A 20,004-nucleotide genomic window follows, 5' to 3' on the forward strand; every position below is an offset into this window, starting at 1 on the left:
TACACACACATTCAGATCAAACTTCTAGAGATGAAAACTGCAGCGTGTGAGATTAAAAATATCCTGGATGGGGGCTGGGCACAGTGGTTCACACTTGTAATCCCAGCACTTTGAGAGGCCGAGGCAGGTGGATCACGAGGTGAGGAGATCGAGGCCATCCTGGTCAACGTGGTGAAACCCCACCTTTACTAAAAACACAAAAATTAGCTGGGTGTGGTGGCACCCACCTGTAGTCCCAGCTACTGGGGAGGCTGAGGCAGGAGAATCCCCTGAACCCAGGAAGTGGAAGTTGCAGTGAGCCAAGATGGCGCCACTGCACTCCAGCCTGGCAACAGAGCAAGATTCCGTCTCAAAAAAAAAAAAAAAAAAAAAAAATTCCCTGGATGGGATTAATAGATTAGAGACATTGCAGAAGAAAAATTATTCATAATTGCTCAAATTTGGAACAGTAAAGATGCCCTTTGGTAGATGAGTGGATAAATAAATTAGTACAATTATAAATAAAATAATATTCCAGACAATGGAATATCATCCAAGATTAAAAAGAAATGAGCTATGAAGCCATGAAAAGACATGGAGGCAACTTAAATGCATATTACTAAGTAAAAAAAAAAGGTCAATCTGGAAAGGCTACATACAGTCTATGTATAACACACTTTATGACATTCTGGAAAAGGCAAAGTTATGGAAGCAGTGAAAATACTTTTTAACTGCCGACGGTTAGTGGGGATGGAGGGATGAACAGGTGGAGCACTGAGGACTTGAGGGGCAATGAAGGTACTCTATATGATACTATAATGGTGGGTGCATGTCCCTATGTATTTGTCAAAACCCATATAACTGCGCTACATAAAGAGTGAAACCTAAACTGTGGGCTCTGGGTAATCATGGTGTGTCAATGTAGGCTCATCAGTGGTAACACATGTACCATTCCAGTGCATGACGTTGACAGTGGGGGAGGCTGTGCATGTGTGGGGGCAGGGGGTATATGGCAAATCTCTGTCCTTTCATCTTGATTTTGCTGTGAACCTAAAACTGCTCTGAAAAAGTAAAGTCTTTTTTAAAAAGTCAACCTAGAATTCTATAGTCAACAAAAGTATCTTTCAAAAATAAAGGCAAAGTACTTTTTCCAGCACTCAAAAGCTGGAAGCACTCATTACAAGCAGACCTGCAGTGGAAAAGCATTCAAGGAAGCCCTTTAAGAACAAGGAAAATGATGCCAGATATAAAAACATAAACCTACACAAAGAAGAGCAAGCAGAAATGGTAACTGCATAGGTAAGTATTTTAAAATTTATTCTTATTGTTTAACTGTTTTTAAAGATAATTACATAACAAAAGCATGTAACGCAGGGGTCATAACATGTGTAAGCAAAATGTATGACAACCATAGCATCAAGGCAGGTAGTGGAGAAATTCAAGTATACTGTTACAAGGTTTTATACTATACATGATATGGCATATTGTTTGAAAATAGACTGTGGTAAGTTAATGATATATACTATAAGCCCTGAAGCAACCACTAATATAACAATAAAAGAGCTATATATAATAAGCCAGCAAAGGAGATAGTCCCCAACAATATCCACAAGTTATCTTTAAAAGGTAGGAAAAAATTAAAAATGGAAAAAGAAAAAAATGCCAAAATTAAAAACAGACAGCAAAAGCGTAGACTCAACCTAACAATATAATCACAATAAATGTAAATGGTCTAAACATGCTCATTAAAAAACACAGATTGCCAGATCTATATAAAAAGGACTCAAATATACACAGATGGCAAGAAACATACTGTAAATATGGAGACCAAAAAATAAAAGAAAGGAAACAAGCTATGCCATTTACATTAATCAGCTTTGGCTGCCATAGCAAAATATTCTAGACTGAGTGGCTCAAACAACAGAGATGTATTTTCTGACAGTTCTGGACGTTAGAAGTCCCAGATTAAGGTCCTGGACAATTTGATTCCTGATGAGGGTTCTCTTGCAGATTATCTCTTTCTTCTGAATCCTCACGTGGCCTCTCCTCTATATAGGTGTGGAGAGAGAACATTCTGATATCTCTTACTCTTTTTACAAGGATAACAGCTTTATCACATTAAGACTTCCGCCCTTATTACCTCACTTAAACTTCATTACTTCCTTGTAGATCTTATTTCCAAATACAGTCACATCATGGGTTAGAGTTTCAACCTATAAATTTGAGGGTGGAAAAAAGACATAATTAAGGCCATAAAACTACCTAACATTGGATATAAGAAAGCTATAGTGGTTATATTAATATTACACAATGTACATTTTAAAGCAAGGAAAATTACAGGAAGAAATAAGACTACGCCATGAAGATAAAGCAGTCAATCAAGAGAACATAGCAATTCTAAACATTTATGCACCTACTAAGGAGGTGAAAAATCTCTACAAGGAGAACTATAAAACACTGTTGAAGGAAGTCAAAGTCAGATTTCCACAAATCTATGGAAAAACATTCCGTTCTCACAAATTGGAAGAACCAATATTATTTAAATGGCCATACTGCCCAAAGCAATTTACAGAGTCAATGCTATTTTTATCATACTACTAACATCATTTTTCACAGGATTATTTTTAAAACTCTAAAATTTGTATAGAACCAAAAAAAAAATAAGCCTGAATAGCCAAAGCAATCCTAAACAAAAAGAACAAGCTGGAAGCATCACACTGCCTGATTTCAAACTATACTATAAGGATACAGCAACCAAGACAGCATGGCATTGGTACAACAACAGACACATAAACCAATTGAAAAAAATGTAGAACTCACAAATAAAGCCACACACCTATAACCATCTGATCTTTAGCAAAGCTGACAAAAACAAGGAGAAGGGAAAGAAATCCCTGTTCAATAAATGGTGCTGGGATAACTGGCTGGCCATATACAGAAGAATGAAAGTGAGCCCCTACCTTTCACCATATGCAAAAATTAACTCAAAATGGATTAAAGATTTAAGTGTAAGAGACTCAAAGTATAAAGAAATTCTAGAAAACTTAGAAAATACCTTTACTGACATTAGCCTTAGCAAAGAATTTTTGCCCAACTCCTCAAAAGCAATTGCAACAAAAGCAAAAATTAAGAAGTGGGACCTAATTAAACTAAATAGCTTCTGCACAGCAAATAAACTATTAACAGAGTAAATAGACAACCTACAGAATGGGGAAAATATTTGCAAACTATGCATCCAACAAAAGTCTAATATACAGAATCTATAAGGAACTTAAACAAGTCAATACACAAAAAACACATAACCCTGTTAAAAATGGGCAAAGGACTTGAACAGGCACTCCTCAAAAGAAGATATACAAGCAGCCAACAAACATGAAAAAATGTTTATCATAACGAATCATCAAAGAAATGCAAATCAAAATTATAATGAGATACCATCTGTCACCAGTCAGAATGGCTATTACTAAAAAGTCAAATAATAACAGATGCTAGTGAGGCTGCAGAGAAAAGGGAACTCTTATACACTGTTGGTGGGCAAGTAAATTAGTTCAGCCACTGTGGAAAGCAGTTTGGAGATATCTCAAAGAAATCTCAAAGAACTTAAAACAGAGCTACCACTCAACCCAGCAATCTCATTACTGGATATATACCCAAAAGAAAATAAAATCATTTTACCAAAAAGATGCATGTAGTCATAGGTTCATTGCAGCACTATTCATAATAGCAAAGACTTGAAACCAACCTAGACGCTCATCAACAGTGGACTGGATAAAGAAAATGGGGTACATGTATGCCATGGAATACTATGCAGTCATAAAAAAGAATAAAGTCATGTCCTTTGCAGTCATACGGATGAAGCTGGAGGCTATAATCTTAAGTGAATTAACACAGGAGCAGAAAACCATGGCTGGGTGCGGTGTGCTCACACTTGTAATCCTAGCACTTTGGGAGGCCGAGGTGGGTGGATCATCTGAGATCAGGAGTTCAAGACCAGCCTGGCCAACCTCGTCTCTACTGGTGAAACCTTGTCTCTACTAAAAATATGAAAATTAGCTGGGCATGGTGGTGCACAACTGTAATCCCAGCTACTCGGGAGGCTGAGGCAGGAGAATCACTTGAACCTGGAAGGCGGAGGTTGCAGTGAGCTGAGATTGCACCATTGCACTCCAGCCTGGGTGACAGAACGAGACTCTGTCTCAAAAAAAAAAAAAAAAGAAAGAAAGAAAGGAAGAAAGAAGAAAACCAAATACTGCAAGTCCTCACTTATAAGCGGGAGCTAAACTTTGAGAACACATGGACATAAGTGGGAACAATAGACACCACAGACTACTAGCAGGGAAGGGAGGGAGGGGGACTTGGGTTGAAAAACTACCTATTGAGTGCTATGCTCACCACCTGGGTGACAGGATCTGTACCACAAACCTCAGCATCACGCAACATAGCCATGTAACAAACCTGAACATGTACCTCCATATCTAGAATATCTAACGTTGAAATTATACAAAATAGATAAATAATAAAATAAGCAAATTTTTATTTTTTGTGAAAATAATAATTGTGAAAAAGTGAAAGAAGAAAGATCAAGAACACAAGAAGCAAAGGCTCAAAGAACCAGAAGGAAAAATAGAAAAACAGACAATTACAGTTGGAGATTTCAATACCTTTCTCTCCATAACTGACAGAACAAATAGACAAAAAATTCAGTAAGGATACAGATGTGAACAACACCACGAGAGGAACTTGACCTGGTAGATGCTTGCAGTACATTCTACCCAACAACAAGAGAACACACATTCCTCTCACAAGCATTTATAAGGATAGACTATATTCTGGGCCATAAAATAGGTCTTGATAAATTGAAAAGCATTCAACTCATACAAAATTTGTCCTCTCACCATAATAAAACTAAATTAGAAATCAACAGCCAAAAGATATCTGGAAAATTCAAACATTTGGAAACTGAGTAACACATTCCTAAATAACCCTTAGGTCAAGAAGGAATCAAAGTGGGGAATAAGAAAGTATTTTGAATTGAATGAAAATGAAAACCCAACATAAAAACATCTGTTGGGTGCCTCTAAAGCAGTCCTTGGAAAGGCATATAAAATACTAAATGCCTATATTAGAGAAGAAGAAAGGTTTGAAGTGAATGACCTTAACTTCCACCTTAAGAAACTGGGAGGAGCCAGGCATGGTGGCTCACACCTGTAATCCTAGCACTTGGGAGGCCAAGGTGGGTGGATCACTTGAAGTCAAGAGTTCAAGACCAGCCTGTCCAATATGATGAAACCCCATCTCTACTAAAAATAAAAATTGGCCCAGCAGGGGTGGTGCATGCCTGTAATCCCAGCTACGCAGGAGGCTGAGGCAGAAGAAAGGCTTGAACTCAGGAGGCGGAGGTTGCAGTGAGCCAATATCACATCACTGCACTCCAGCCTTGGTGACGCAGCGAGACTCTGTCTCAAAAAAAAAAGCAACTGGGAGGGGGGAAGGTAAATCAAACCCAACATACATAGAAGGAAGTAAATAATGAGTATCACAGCCTATATCATAGAAATAGAACACAGGAAAAATATAACAATTACTGACACTAAAAGATAGTCTTTCCGAAGATGAATAACATCGGTAGACCTCTAGGGAGATTTGATTAGGAAAAACGTAGCAGCGATGCCATCAAGGAAGAAAGGCGATGTCACTAGAGACTCTACAGGAAGACGCCTTATCCCAGGTGGCACACCGTGCTGATCCCACGCATCTATGCTGTAAAGGACAAATGACTCCCTTGACCTGAGGAGCATGGTGTCCCAATGGAGGCTGTGGCAGAGTGTCACTGTGTTCCTACCTGGGTCCTCTTCCTGGGCACAGAGGAAAACCAGTCTTCCTTGTAGTTAGACGTGGGTCATAAACTGAGTTCTGGCCCAGGGAATGCAGGCAGAAGCGAGGTAAAGCACTGCAAGCCCTGATCCTTACAAGCATCCTTCCACAGTGCCCTCTTCCCTGCTCTACCGTTAGAAGCACGAGATGGAAGGAGGTGTCATGAACTGAATGTTTGTGCCTCACAAAAGTCCCAGGTTGAAACTCTAACTCCCAATGTGTCTGTATTTCAAGACAGGGCCTCTGAGAAGTAACTAAGGCTCCATGAGGTCGTAAGGGTAGGGCCCCGATCTTATGGATCCCTGTAAGGAGAGACCACAGGGAGCTTAGTGCCCATGTCCCCTCTCTCCTCATCATGGAAGGAGGCAGAGAGAAGGTGGCATCTGCCAACCAGGAAGAGGACCCTCCCCAGGAGCTGGACTGACCGGCACCCTGATCCTGGACTTATCAGCCCCTAGAACTGTGAGAAAATGTGTTTTTGTTCTTTAAGCCACCCTGCCTATGGTGTCTTGCTATGGCAGCCGGGTCTGACCACTGTGGACAGTGTTCATGGTGATTCAGAGAGGAGTGGCTGGGGGCGCACCCAACTGGAAATGGACTTTAACCCCCATCAGACAGAACTGCACTGGCCTGTGGAATGAGGAGAAATCAGCCTGTTTCGGTCAAGCTCCAGAGATGTGGGGATTATTGTTTTGGCAGCGAGAGGCATTTCTCTGACTCATGGAGAAATTGGTACTCACCTTGGGTGTTTCCATTAAATAAGGAGGGAGGTGAGATCAGCTTCAAGGTCAGGCTGCCGTCTGGTGGGAACCCGATGTAGGAGTCCATTTTCACGCTGCTGATTAAGACGTGCCTGAGACTGGGTAATTTATAAAGAGAAAGAAGTTCAATGGACTCACAGTTCCCCAAGGCTGGGGAAGCCTCACAGTCATGGTGGAAGGTGAAAGGCACATCTTACATAGGGGCAGGCGAGAGAGAATGAGAGCTAAGGGAAAGGGGAAACCCCTTATAAAGTCATCAGATCTCGTGAGACTTATTCACTACCACGAGAACAGTATGGGGGTAACAGCCTCCATGATTCAATTATCTCCCACCAGGTCCCCTCCACAACGCATAGGGATTATGGGAGCTACAATTCAAGATGAGATTTGGGTGGGGACACAGCCAAACCCTATCACCTGATTATCAGAAACTAAAAATATGTTAATGTGAACCAAGCAGAGGACACACATCTTGGAACTTTAACCTTCTCTCCACATTCAGTCAGTCCACGTGCCCACTGAGTCCATATTTCCAGAGAAGGAGGTTGGAAAATCATGTGAATGGTGAGTGCTGGCAATTTGGCAGCATGTGGCAAGAGGTTGCAAGAAAGAGGTGGCCTCAGGAAAGCAATCAATGAGAAGAGAGAGATCCCTGAAGTTCTGGCATTTGCAGAGTTTGAAAGCTGTACTGCCTGCGTCTAGAGGTAGAATTTTCAAAACCTGAGCTACAAATATCAAGCCAAAGTTATTTTTTTTTCCTCCAAAGTAATTAAGTCAGTCAGGGAGAGGTGAGAGTAAGTGACATCCACAAACAAGTATACGAGTGAGATAAAATGACTCAGGCTGAAGATAAGATGAAGGTAGCAGCTTTCTCCCTTGTTGTCCCAAATACACCGTGAGATTCACCATGGATCGGAGATGGACGGAGTTTGGAAGACCCAAGAGCTGCCTGGAGGAGAGCCAAGGAGTCTCCATGCTCCCAGCGGGCGAATCTCCTTACTCCTCAGGAGAGAAAGAAACTGTTACTGTTGCTAAGCTGCTGGGATTTGGGAATTGTTTGTTAAAGCAACGAGCAAGTGTTACTCTGGAAAAGATGGAAGCAGAGGAGGGTGAGAGGCAGAAACAGGGGCCAGGAGTAGGCGCAGGATCCGTGCAACAGCACGGCGGATCGGCCTTGGGTGGCTGAGAAAGAGGTTCCCTGGTGAAGAGGAGATGAGGTATAAACGAACACCCAGGGACCACATGCTGTGTGCCAGGAACTGTGTCCCTGGCAACAGTGGATCAACGCACTGCAGGAAAGGCCCTGGGGGTGGATGTGGAGCCCGCTGTGATGGTTTCTAAGTGCAGGCTTGCTAGTTGGGATTGAGTAATATAATCCAACTCATCGGCTTTCCATTGTACCAAGATAGAAATGATGGGCTGGGTCCACCTTCTCTCGTCACTTGAGCAGGTATAATCTGAAACAATAAATAGAATTTTTAATATCATAGATTTTATTTCAGAATAGATTTATGGAAACATTGAAAAGATAGCACAGAATGTTCCCCTACTCCCTGCAGCCGAAATCCCCTACTGTTAGTCAAATGAGTCCTGAGGGCTCTGGGCAGCTGAGAAGGTGGACAGTGTGGGGCTGTGTTTACAGGAGAGCTAGAGAGCAATTGCAGAGAATACTCACACTTAGAGTCAGGAGGAGAAGAGGGGAGGGACCAAGGAGACAAGCAGGGAGGGGATCTTAAAGTGGAGCCCACAGCCAGAAGTCAGAAAGCTGGAAACACTCGGGCATAAGAAATAAAGAGCCAAGGATGAATTTTAATAGCATTTCGGTTTGTAAATGTGGGCAGGAGGAAGTAGCACCAGAAGAGGATGCAGGTGCACAGACCTGCTGGGCCAGGTTAAGGGGGTTGCCAGGAAAAGAGGGGAGAAGGGACGTTCTGAGGGCCGTTTTCCACGTAGAATTCATTCATCTTCTCATTCATTCATTCACTCGGTGTCTATGGGAAACTCGGCTGTTTCACGCACATTCTGGGGTCACCATGTTTCTTTCACTTAACAAATATGGGAGGCTTTGCATGTCAGAATGAAGAATCCTTGACCTTCGTTTAATTGATAATGGGTCAAATGAAGGTTTCCAGGTAAAGGAGTGATAAAGCAGAATAAATCGCCTGAAAAGCAAGCTCCCAGCAACAAGGAACAATCAAACAGCCTCCGTTCCTATGGTGTCCGCGCATCACGTCTGGCCTCGCCATTAGGGAGGATTTATTTATTTATTTATTTATTTATTTATTTATTTATTGAGACGGAGTCTTGCTCTGTCGCCCAGGCTGGAGTACAGTGGCTCAATCCCGGCTAACTGCAAGCTCCACCTCCATTAGGGAGGATTTAATAAGGGCTTGGCCGATCCATGGATTATCCAAGTCTTGGTGTGAAAGGGTAGATGCAGGTTGGGAGTGTGGGAAGCGTGGACCAGGCACGAGGAGCCCCTCAGGAAGCTGTGAGGTAACCCAGGAGGGCGGAAGATCCGCCTGGAGCAGGTACCCTGAGGATGCAGGAGAGGGGACCCCAGCCCAGGCTGCTTCTGTCCAGGGCTCTCGGATGTTTCAAGGCTGTGCTCCCCAGAGACACTGAGGGGTGGAGGAGGGAGGACAGGAAGAGGAGGAAGCCAAGCAAGGGTGCAATTTCAGGAGAAATTTCACGGGATGCAGGTTCAGCCGAAGCCTTCGAGGGATTTCTGGAGTACGCCTCAGAGATGTCCTGAGTCAGCTGAGGAGCTGGGAGTTCCTGCCACACCCCAGCTAAGCGCACCCGGGAGAGGGGCAGGACGCCAACTCCCAGACATCTCCAGCCCTTTGTGTGGGCAGACGATGCAGTGCCAGGGGCCAGGGCAGTCCCCCAGAGAAGGGCCGAGTGTCTGCCACAGCAAGGGGGAGGAAAGAGCACCCGTGTTGGAACAGAAAGGGGCTGGACAGGATCCAGGCAGAACCTGATAGTGTCGGCAACAATACGCATGCGCGGGACTGATGGCCCGTGAAGGAGAGGCGTGGAAGGCAGAGCCAGGCTCTGGAGCCTGGAGGCTGGGAGATGATATTAATGGGCAATGGAAGATGTGGCTGGAGAAAGATGACATTCGGGGCAAGATAACAAGTCTGACTTGGGAGAAAACCACCCACCTCTGTCCTATAAATTACACATAAACGAGGTATTTATGGAATGCCTACTGGCTCCTGGCACCCAGAAAAACAATTTTTTTTTTGAGACGGAGTCTCGCTCTGTTGCTCAAGCTAGAGTGCAGTGGCATGATCTCGGTTCACTGCAACCTCCACCTCCAGGTTCAAGTGATTCTCCTGCCTCAGCCTCCCAAGTAGCTGGGACTACAGGTGCACGCCACAATGCCCAGCTAATTTTTTTTTTTTTTTTTTTTTTTTTGGTATAGTTAGAGGCTGGTCTAGGAGTTCCACGCTGGTCTCGAACTCCTGATCTCAGGTGATCTGCCTGCCTCAGCCTCCCAAAGTGCTGGGATTCCAGGCGTCATCCACCGTGCCTGACCCGGAAAAGCGATTTCTATCACAACCCCATTTACTGTTCATGTCAACCCTTTTGGGGAGGATGAGAAAATAGGACTTGAGTTTACATATTTTACTCAAGTTCAGAAAAGGTAGCAAACGATGAGGCTGAGATTCTAACCCAGGCCCAATTAATTCCGAAGCGGGAGCTCCTAAACACTATGCAGTGTGCGTATTTATAGATTTTAAAATCAGTCGGCCCATCTGGCTTCCCCTTTCTGGGCCCATGGTCTCCTGCGGCTTCTCTCTGGGTGCACACTTCTTCTTGGCATGGAAGGAGGCTTGGTCTTGACTCAGGGATTGGGCACGACGGACCCCTTTTTGTCGAAAAGCCCAGTGCTGCCCTGGCTCCGGCACCAGACACCCCTTGGCTAGTTTACGATCTATTTTACTGTGATCAGTTCCATGGCCAAGTGTCCAAAGCCAGAAAGGTTTTTGCGTCATAGTTTTGGAATATAAAATCAAAGAATGGTTGGAATATAATCATCAGAGTCCACGGCTAACCCGTTCTCTCTTTCTCAGAGGAAGGGTCTCCACTGGGCTCTGTCCTGGGGCAATCGGAAGCTCATCACAGGGCTTCTGGCTCCCATAGCATCCTGGTTTTGTGTGGCTTTTATTCTGCTTTTTTTTTTCCCAAAAAAAGTGAGTGTCCCCTTTTCAGATAGAATTTCAATAGAGGGATACAGAGGAGGTATTGGAGGGAGCTGGGCAATTCTCTTCTCTGTGATCTACCTCCCTGTTTAGCACAAATAATTTTAGCTTGCTGTGAAAACTTGGTCTTCTAACTCAATAAAGAACCTGTTTTCCATATTTAAAGTATTTTTATTTTCAGGCTTCAGGCAAAAAAGGTTTCTCTTGGCTATTTGATATTTTTCCCACATTTCTGCTTCCACAGGGGCCAGGCCAGCAAAGCCGGCCTCAGCGTGGCAGCATCCCACAGAGGCAGGTACAGCCACACCTGATGCTTTCATACACTCCGCAATGTCAGAACTCCCACTCCTAATCCCAGAGTTCCGCAGGGCCACCAGGATTCCCTGTCCCCCAGCCGGCCAGCCTCCCCTAACCTCCTCCAGGCTGCCTTGGTGGAGTCCACTCCTGGCTGTGGGCCTGGCATCTGACTCCCGGTGCCAGGCTCTGTGCCCCTGTGGCTCTTTGATTGCAGGCAGCAGGGTGTGGCTATGTAGCATCAGCAGGTGGCATCCTGGGCAGCTCAGACCAGGAGGGCTGTCCGGAGAGCCAGGTGAAGAGACAGGCAGGGGCCAGGCAGCTCGGGAGTCTGGGAAGCAGAAAGTGCCTGATGAAAACCCTCAGCAGCCCCCACACAGGGAGCAAAAAGTGACAGGCACCACTTTGCATCATCACACTTCTGCACCCAGGATGAAAAGGCCCGAGGCAGCAGGTGCATTTGGAGAGGGCGAAGCATGATGCTACATGCTCCAGAGAAGACAGTGTCCAGGGGAAAGAGGACCGATGTTACCAGGAGGAGAGGGGTCACACACTATGTGGCTGAAGAGCCACAGCTGTCACGGCAGAGCCAGGCCAGGTCCATCTGCCGTGGCTGTGCCTGCGTGCGAGCCCGTGACTAGTGGCGGATTCAACCCTGCTGCCCAAGTATACCAGCTGCTCTTCTCTCTCTGCTTGCCTTTCCCAGCCCCTGTGCACACACATGCACACATACGCATGCACACACATGCACACATACCCGTGCACACACACGCATGCACACACATGCACAGTCCTTGTCCCCACACACAGTTTTCCCCACCTGCAATCACTGCGTGTGTGCAATTGTACCCCATAAACATTGTATGTGGTTATGTACTTTGCTTTGTAATTATGATTTTGAATGCCTCATAATATTCCTTCAAATGACGAACCGTTCTTCACTAGATCAGCTCTCTGCAGAGGGGTATTTGATCCAGGTTTTCACTGCGTGGAGAACTCTGCATTGAAAACACTGCTTTCTACCTGTGGCCTCGTCCTTCAAGGATGAGCTCCTTGGGGCCAATTCCTCAGGCCGGGATTACTTGGCAGTTGGTAGAGCCATGTTTATGTTCTCTGATGATACTCATAAACGTTAAATCCAATAGCCATGGCGTGCCAGGGACTTTTCCAACACTGGCTCTTCCACTGGAATGTCAGCTCCTCAGGGTAGGGCTGGGTGTTCTGCTCATGGCTGTGTCCCCAAGCCCTAGAACAGAACGACTCTCAGGAGGCACTGGAAAGGTTTGTTGAATGAATACCGTAATGAATAGCAGCCTGCCATTTCCAGCTGAGGACTCAGGCTCAGAGAGGCCTGAGGGACCATCTGACATCATGTGACTGTAAGTGCTGCAGCCAAGCCTGGCCCCCAAACATCTATCTTCCCCCTGCGCGCACGTCGCCCTGCTTTCTGAAGATGTGGGGGGTTAGGTCAGCTCACAGCCTCCCGTACAGCCTGACTGTAAGGAGGCCCCCTCTACACCCCCCGACACCTGTGATGGATGCCCATGCCCAGGCAGACCTGCATTTGGGGGACATTTGGGGAAGGAGGGAGGCCCAGGCGAACGTGTGGGGACCTGAGCTCATCCATCACCAGGAAAGTCAAGGGCACGAGGCAGCCCCAGTTCCCACTGGCTGGATCCTGCCGGCTGCAGCTCCATCCCAAGGGACCCGGGACGCGGAGAAACAAAGTTCAGGGTGCATTCCAGAAGGATCCACAGGGCTCAGCAGACAGTGCTGGGAGTGGGGAGCAGCCAGATGTACGGACGCCTCCCCTTCCCCACCCCACTCTGGCCGCTGGACGTACAGAACCCGGAAAATGCAGCCCCTGTGATGTAGTTATACCAGCCTTCCCTGGCCAGACCCCTGGCTTCCAGCCTGCCCCGGTCACGGCCATGTTCACCCTTACAGGAGACAGCGGCAGACCCCGGAGCCCTTGGTAAAGCAAAACAAGCCAATGAAACAGACGTCTGGGTTTTCAGGACATCCATGTATCATCAGCGTGTTCTACCTCAGCTCTCAAAGGAAGTGCCGACCACAGCTAATGAGGCCAATGATTGTATTCGGAAGGTGGAGTGACGCACAAACGGAGAGAAGCAGAGGCCACCGCTGCAGGGCCCGAGGGGTAGCTCCCAGGCCCAGGCAGAGCCGGCAGGGAGCGTGGCCCTGTCACCATCACAGCATTCAGGCGAGATTGTGCCATGGTGTGCAATGGAACTTGGACTCTGACCGAGAACGGGGCAGGGAATCCACATCTGGTCCTGGGGGGCACCTTTTTCAGTTGGGATTTGGGGCAGAGGCCACTTTGCCTCCTGAGCCTGAGGGAAAAGGAACCTCCAGCGCTGCTCCTGTCCCCGGTGAGAAAGCAGCAGGGAGGGGAAGGGCCCCCTGCGCTGGGGTGGTGGGAGCCCAGGGCAGGCGGCAAGTCTCACCCTCACTTTCAGCAAACCTGCCCAGCAGCAAGTAAGACACCCACCGTGAGCTAGAAGAACCCACCTGAAGTCACACCACAGGAAAGGGCCCTGGTCTCTGACAGAGCTTCTGTTCCTGAGGTCCCCTGCCTGCCGGGTGATGGTTGCTGCAGCCCGGGAAGCGCGTCTTCCATTGCTCTGGGCTGAGCACAGCCACGGTGCTGGGCCTGGGTTGGGCCTGTCTGCCACGCCTGCTCATACCCCAGCCCTGTGCTGGAGCCAGGGTCCGCAGGGAGAGAGGGGAAGCACAGGGCACCCCAAGCATGTCGCTGGATACTCAGGCCTCAGAGCCCTCTGACTTTCTCAGAGACAGGAAATGGGACTCGGAGAAGTCCCAGTGCCACCTGTGAGTGACGTGGCCGTGCAGAGCTGGGGTGAGAACCCCACCAGCTGTTTTCTGGGCTCCTGTTGGCGCCCGTCACAGCACAACCCCTGTTGGGATAGGAATCTCTGGGGAAAAAGCATGAGACCTTGAACAAATGCTCTAGAAGACACCCGCAAAATTGTGCGGAGCCATTCAGAACCATACCCTGATCCTGCTGTCACCGGCAACGCCTCCCTCCTTCCTTAAGTTGGCCACCTCCCTGGCAGCTGTACAGCTTCTTTGTTCTCCAGTTGGAGAGCACAAGTGCGTGCTCAGACATGCACACGTGTACAGGGACACACACCTGCACCCTCGCAGCACACACACATGCACACTCATATGTACACACATGTGCACACACACTCACACATGCGCACTCACATATGCACCCACAGCTCTGCTCCTGAGCCCCCTGCCTTTCCATGTCACCAACTTGCCTCCCCCTCGGACTGACTTCCATCACACCCGCCACTCCTTGCTTGCATGAAGTCTGAGCTCCAACCCAGAGCCTCCTTCTCTCTGCCTCAAGCCCTGCATTAGTGGTAGGTCTGGAGCAGCCATGTGAAAGCCCACTACAGAAGCACAAACTAGTGGTCCCTTGACTTTCTTGCCTGCAGTGACCTCCTCTGATCTACCCTTGACCCCCATGCCCAAGGTCACAGCTTAGCTTTGCCATCCATCCCCTCAGCTCCACCCCATCGATCTCCCCTATAAAAAATGCCCCACATTGCCGATGTCCTTGTTCAATGGTTCCCAGTAAAACTCCTCGTGGGTTTCCTGGAGCGCCATGGGGCAGACGGTTAACATAAGAAACCCTGTAGCTTCCCCTCGCTGCTCTCACCCCCTCAGTAGCTGAGACTCAAGCTCCCAAGGTTAGTTCCATTCTGGACAACCCCTAACTTCCTTCGCTCCTCTGTCTTTCTTCAAGACAAAGACCTGTCCTTGGATTTTCCAGTTGTCATACTGGAGCCAGGCGGCCTGATGGACAACATCACAAAAGCACACAATCAGTTCTCATCCTGGCAATGTGTCCACTGCCCTGGGCCACACCCCTGCCCCATCCACTCTGGCCTCTTCTGAACCTCCTGCCCACTGCTCAGCCTTGGAGTTCAGCACCTCAGCTCACCCACATGCCCAGCAGGGACCTGGCCTTCTCCTTCACAAAACAAAGAGAAGCTTCCAGACATGGCTGCTTCTGCGTGCTGGTGTTCCAGACACCAGGCTGCTATTCATACCTGCACAATTTGATCCTCAGAGCTGTTATCCCATCTCCTAGGTGCATACCTCAATCTAACCTCCTGCAAAGCATCTTTTCAGCCGGGTGTGGTGGCTCACACATGTAATCCCAGCACTTTGGGAGGCCAAGGTGGGTGGATCACAAGGTCAGGAGATCGAGACCATCCTGGCTAACATGGTGAAAACCCATCTCTACTAAAAATACAAAAAATTAGCCGGAGGTGGTGGCATGCACCTGTAGCTCAGCTATTTGGGAGGCTGAGGCGGGAGAATCGCTTGGACGTGGGAGGCGGAGGTTGCAGTGAGCCTAGATTGCGCCAGTGCACTCCAGCCTGGGCAATAAAGCAAAACTCCGTCTCAAAAAAAAAAAAAAAAGTTTATTCACGTTGTATTTTGGAAATGTTCATGTGTGTATAAAAGGAGAGAGAATAGGAAGATGAGCCCCCACTAACCGTCACCCAGATTTGTTTTGTTTTGTTTTGTTTTTTTGTCTCAGCCTCCCAAGTAGCTGGGATTACAGGCACCCACGACCACGCCTGGCTAATTTTTATATTTTTAGTAGATGGGGTTTCTCCATGTTGATCAGGCTGGTCTCAAACTCCTGACTTCAGGTGATCCACCTGCCTCGGCCTCCCAAAGTGCTGGGATTACAGGCGTGAGCCGCCGCGCCCGGCCACCGTCACCCATATTTAATGGTTTTAAACACACGATCAATATGGTTTCAGCCACAGCCACACTCACTAATACTCCAAAATGCACTGTTTAAAAATAAATCCTAGACACAGAGTAATTTTATCCGGAAGTACTTTGCTGTGTGTACCTCTAGAAAACAAGGACTTCTTTTTAGCCCAGCATCTATGTCATCTGTGCCGAACACTTGATCATTTCCGAAAATCATCTACAGTCCTCTCCATATTTGATAGTTCCACCCTCTCTCACACTCGTTATTTTACAGACAGTTGGTTCACCAAACCCAAATGAGGTTCACACATTTGGTTTCTATGCCTCTTAAGTTCTTTCGATCTGCAGAGGACATCTTCTGTGTGTGTGTGGTTTTGTTTGTTTTTTAGTTTTTGTTGAAGAAAGTTCATTTGTCCTATAGACATTCCCACACACACTCAAGATTCTGCCAAATTGTACCCCTGTGGTGTTTCTAACATGTTCCTCTGTCCCTGTATTTTCTTTTTTTGTTTGGTTGTTTTGTTTTGAGATGGAGTCTCACCCTGTTGCCCAGGCTGAAGTGCAGTAGTGTGATCTTAGCTCACTGCAACCTCTGCCTCACAGGTTCGAGTGATTCTCCTGCCTCAGCCTCCCTGGTAGCTGGGATTACAGGCATGAGCCACTGCACCTGGCTTTTAGTAGAGACAGGGTTTCACCATGTTGGTCAGGCTGGTCTCAAACTCCTGACCTCAGGTGATCCACCCACCTCAGCCTCCCAAAGTGCTGGGATTACAGGCACGAGCCACCATGCCCGGCCTCTGTGTTTTCTTTAAATTAGTAACTGGATCGTGGTCGGACTCCGGTTTAAATTTTGGCAAAAAGCCCTCACCAAAGAACCTTTGATGTCCTTTTGACTGTGTCCCACCCATCAGGAAGGGTATCAGAAATAACCAGGCGTTGGCCTGATGTGCCTATCACACAGTTCCCTCTGCCTCTCACTGGGTCATTTTAGCAGCTGTTGTTGAAAATTGTGTAGATGTGTCATTTCATTAAAGAGAGTGGGTGTGTGTGAGAGAGACAGAGAGAGAGGAGGGAGGAAGAGACCGGCTGGGCTCTGTCTTCCCAGCTGGGTCATGGTCTCGTTTTTTGGGATGTCATCCTCCTTTGTTCAGTGTCCAGAGCCCAATAGTGGCTCCATGAACGTCCCCTGAAGAAGGAACAAAGGCGTCCGATAAGGGCTCAAAGAAAACCAAACACACAATGAATCCTCTCTAAATCACAAATAGTCACTTAAAATGCCATCTGCAGTGTTTTGCCATTTATTTACGAGTATTCAGATTCTGTCTCTTGGACGACATCGACAGAAAGCACATTTCATCTTTGTCCAGTGAGGAGAAACAGCAGTGAATCTCTTTAAGAATCCAGTGTGAGGAGTAAAAACTGGGGGCAGCGAAGTGTGGCATTCAGTGCTTCTGTGTCCTGGAAAAGCACAATTCCACCATTCAAGAGGGGCTTGGGCCTGCGGCCTCTGTGGGTACCTCTGAAACCTCACGCAGAGATGTCTTTGAGAGCCCCTAGCAGGAATTGATAACATAAACAATTTGCATGAAATTCCCTTGGGATCAGAAAATAACCTCCAGGCTGGGCGTGGTGGCTCACGCCTGTAATCCCAGCATTTTGGGAGGCCGAGGTGGGTGGATCACTTGAGGTCAGGAGTTCAAGACCAGCCTGGCCAACACGGTGAAACCCTGTCTCTACTAAAAGTACAAATTAGCTGAGTGTAGTGGCGGGCGCCTGTAATCCCAGCTACTCAGGAGGCTGAGGCAGGAGAATCACTTGAACTCGGGAGGTGGAGGTTGCAGTGAGCCAAGATTGCACCACTGCACTCCAGCATGGGCGACAGAGTGAGACCCAGTAGAAGAAAGAAAGAAAAGAAAGAAAAGAAAGAAAGAAAGAGAGAAAGAAAGAAAGAAAAGAACCTGCAGATTCACTGCCCCCCTGGGCTTGGTGGTAGAAAGTGGTCGAGGCCCCATGCCTGGATGGCCTCAGGAAACTCAGCCCAAGTCCTTGGGTTGGGGAACATTTTTCCCTGTGCTCCCCATCACTGTGGGGTTCAGACTCCAATTCCACTCACCAGCCCTGCCCATGCGACGTCTGGGTGGCATCTAATTTCACATTTTTAGAAATCCTTAAGACCATTTCTCCTTCTAATAAATGTCTCTCCTAGCTTGAAATATATACAGTCCAGGGTTATTGTTTTTTAGCATCTCGTAATTAGCAATTCTTAATGAAATGAGTTTCTTAATTATGCCAGCAACATCAATTCTGATGTAAAGTGCAAAATGTTGCTTTGATTCACATTCATTGGCCTTCCCCCTCCAAAAATAAATAAATCAATAAATAAACCCACAGAATTCAATTTTGTCTGGCACGTTTATCTCACTATAACATCCCATTGAAATGATGGGGAAATATCCCAATGAGGTGAATATTATGTAGGACAGAAACTGGCTTTGGAGAGATCCGTGGAGGATGATATAGATCCCCAAGTCTCAGCATCCTCAGGCCTTGGTGTCTGTGCTCGGCCACGTTTCCATTCTTGTCATTTCCAGGACAAGCCGGGCACATGCTCTGGGGAAGCGGGTTACCCTAATGACGATTGCCATTTCAAGCTCCAGAAATCTGCTCGCTTCGCCCTCCAGGGGAAAGTTGTGTTCTACAAAAACCAAGTCATTGGCTCAAGCAAAGGAAAATGGAGAAGGAGGAGTGTATCCCTCATATCCGCCTGTGTTTCCATCACACTCCGCACGCCCTCGAGATGAGGAGGGCATCTGAATGCGGACCTGGGCTCGGTCCTCCGGGAGGGCCACGTTCACAGCCTGTGCTCCAGAGCTGGGGCACTGAGGGCAGAGACACGGCCCTGGGGTGGGTCTGCAGCCCACACAGCCTGACGTGGGCATAAACCAGTCTTTGGAGGAGGGCCTCCCTCTGTCCCCGCCCTGGCACTGACTGTATGCAGGCAGCCTTCTGCCGTGAGCCATGACCACGGCCACTCACTGCCCAGGTCTGGGCACTGATGTCCAGATGGCAGCCTTCTGCCATGAGCCGTGACCACGGTCACTCGCTGCCCAGGTCTGGGCACTGATGTCCGGAAGGCAACCTTCTGCCGTGAGCCATGACCGCAGCCACTCGCTGCCCAGGCCTGGGCACTGATGTCCAGAACATCTGAGAACAGGGAGCTTCTTTTCCTTACTGACCCCACCTGGGCCCTTCCCTCAGCCCTGAACACACCTGAGGGGCCTTGGGGCACGTGCACCAACTGGACAGGTGTCATCATCTCCTCCGGCTGCCGTAACTGTCACAGACTGGGTGGCTCAAGCAGCAGAACTTTAATTTTTCACTGTGCTGGAGGCCAGAAGTCTGAGATCAAGATGTGGCCAGGGTTGGTTCCTCCTAAGGCCCCTCTCTTAGGCCTGCAGACACCGTCTTCTCCCTGTGTTCTCCCTGCCACCCTTCTGGGTGTGTCTGCATCCTCATCTCCTCTTCTTACGAGGACACCAGTGGGATTGGATCAGGGCCCACTCATATGACCTCATTTTCACTTAATCACCTCTTTGAAAACCCTCTCTCCAAACAGTCCCATCCTGGGGTGCCGGAGGTTAGGGCTTCAACATAGGATTGCAGGGGACAGGACACAGAATGTGACAGCAGGTAGGCAATGTGTGTCCCTGGAAGGGGCCTGGGTTCCGGGAATCTGCACCCAGATTGCACACCCCATGGAGCAGGAGCACTTCCTGACAAGAAACTTGGCACAGGTCCAATGGTTGGGGCTGGTGTCCTGCCGTCCTGGGTGGTAAAGGAATTTACCGAGGCGGTGCCAGGTAAAGAAAGGCAGGTTGGTTAGAGGAAAAGTGTGTTGCAAGGGCGCAGCGGACAGCACAGCAGGGAAGGGGGTGTTTGCAAAGAGGCAGGGGCTGCAGGATTTGATGGAGTCGTGCTGGAGGGGCTACCTACCGAGGAAGGTCCTTGTGGCAGCGTGCTGTTTGCAGTTAGCGTCCCTCAGAACAATCGCTGTCCCCCACCTGGGGCCCCCTCCTCATTGTTGCTAACTTTTCAGG

The sequence above is a fragment of the Gorilla gorilla genome, chromosome 23 (assembly GCF_029281585.2).
Source record: "Gorilla gorilla gorilla isolate KB3781 chromosome 23, NHGRI_mGorGor1-v2.1_pri, whole genome shotgun sequence".
NCBI classification, from domain to species: domain Eukaryota; kingdom Metazoa; phylum Chordata; class Mammalia; order Primates; family Hominidae; genus Gorilla; species Gorilla gorilla.